Here is a 2,393-nt window from a genome sequence, read left to right as displayed (position 1 = left end):
CGAGAATTTATTAAAAGTAGGATGGAGAAAATTCAGAGAAATGACTTGTGCTGAGTTCTATGGGTATATCTTTGGGCCTGAAGGGTAAGTTATATGAAGCATGTGCAATAAGTTGCCTGTTGTATGGATGCGAAACTTTGTCTATGACGTCTGAAAACTTGAGATGGCTGGAGAGAACAGAAATGCAGATGTTGAGAGCAATTATGGCAGTATCCTTGAGGAATGGTCTAAGTAATGAGGTAATAAAGAAAGGGCTAGGAATAGATGAGTTGTCAAATGTAATTAGATGTATTAGTCTGAGATTGTTGGGCCATGTGGAGAGGAAAACAAAAGAGAACTGGTTAAAGAAATGTAGAACTATTATAACTGGCGGTTTAAGGGAAAGTGGCTGACCCAAGCTCACCTGGAAAGAAGTGTTGCCAAAAGACATAAGAGCACTGAAACCAGAACTGGCTCAGAATAGAGAAGAATGGAAAAGACAGTTAAATGATCATGCGAACCCGGGAATAAATACTTGGCAGCTTTGCTTTCCAGGGTTGAGCGCCTATAAACGTACATGATGATGATTATTACTTATAACAGAGTATCTCAAATTTATTTCTTTTACCGTCCAATTTTAGGAGAAAAGTTTTCTAGTGCCCCCCTGCTATGAAACTTTACATTTAAAAGAATTGTTTTGTTCGTTTTGTATGAATACATTTTAATTAAAAGATCTTTTAACCTGGAAGGCTTTATCGCTTCATTTGAAAATTTTTTTTTTGTCAAACAAAACAGATGTATAATGATGTATATGTATAATTCAGAGATGTATAAGTAGGATTTTCAATAAATTCGTATTTAATATACTTTTTTGCTTCCAACATAGTTATGTTTCAACTAAAACTTGAGTTAATTAATAACTTTACAACTATTATATGCAGAGACACAGTCAATTAATAACTTTACATTTATTATATACAGAGACACAGTAACGAAAATAAAACACACACATATAATGGTCTTTGAATTTGTTAGTGTGGTCCACTCGTACTCGTAATATCATAAATAAAAATATATAAAAAAATCTATCCCCACTTTGGATTATATTTTGATTTATTTCAACGTGATAAAACATAACAAAAACGTAAATTTTAAAAATGTATAAAACTTGATTACAGTTTAAATTAAAATTTTTATTATTTTAATTTTATCAATGTTTTGTCTACATCTTGTAAAAATTCTGGTCATTTTAGCCATTTTTTAAATGTATTTTATTGTATTCTTTGCTTTTTTACAAATTTGTGAATACATTTTTTTGCGCCTGGAAGATTTTGAGCTTCGTTTACGAATTGGCAAAAACGTTGATGGGTAACCGCCAGGTTAGCATGGAATAAAATTTTAACTGGTTCAAAGATATAGTTTTTGTAATCCCAACAATATCAATACATAAACATAAAACTTTTAAAAATTTCAAATTTTGCCAAAACCTGTTACCGCCCTCAATTAGACTTCAGCACCCACAAGGGAGCGCTATCGCCGACTTTGAGCAACACTGATTTATGTACATATAATTATGATTAGGGTTTAGGGTTGAGATTGTCTTAGATACAATTGTTAAGAAATATTACAGCATTTTCAACTTTGATCGGTTTCTTGTTTAATTTTTCAATATTTTGTACTGCATTTTTATCAATGCTTTTCAACTTATTTATATGGAAAACAAAATTTTATCTTCTCTTTTATTCATTTTATCTTAAACCGCAAACGCACAGATATAACAAGATACAACCAATATTTGATAACATACCACATTGAAAATGGCGAAGGATTACCGAAAAAATGGTTTTTCTGTATAAAATAAAAAGTTCGTTTACAATATTTGTAAACGAACTACAAACATATTAACGCCAAAAATTCGGTAGAATTTATTGAATATTGTAAATATATATATATATATATATAAAATTTGGTACTAGGTTTTCAGAAAGACATGTTCGATTATAAATAATACCCCAATTTGTAGTTAATAGCTTTTTAAATAAGACATCAACAAGACATAATTTATCAGACTCATATTTATTTAAATCCATGATTTTGTTGACGGCCGTTTCGGCTAGTGCCATCGTCAGAGCCTAAATTTGCATGTATTAATTATTTAATTTAAATATTGTATTGAATTATATGAAATGTTAAATCAGTAAAATCAATTTAAAGTTACTGATAAATGTGGCCTAAAATAAATGTCAGCATGTGTGATAACCTTTGTAAAATCAAGATATAAATAAAATAAAGTAATTAAATAGTTACGGATAAAACAAGAATTTTTTTTTGTATATCGTAGTTTCATAAGTTTAAAAGTGTGGTTGGTGACGTGTAACTACTGTTATAAGTAACTGTGGAAAGTTTGCCAAATG

This window comes from Helobdella robusta, assembly GCF_000326865.2.
Source record: "Helobdella robusta unplaced genomic scaffold HELROscaffold_35, whole genome shotgun sequence".
Classification (NCBI taxonomy): Eukaryota; Metazoa; Annelida; class Clitellata; order Rhynchobdellida; family Glossiphoniidae; genus Helobdella; species Helobdella robusta.
The sequence above is the reverse complement of the archived record's forward strand: the minus strand, read 5'-3'. Positions refer to the sequence as shown.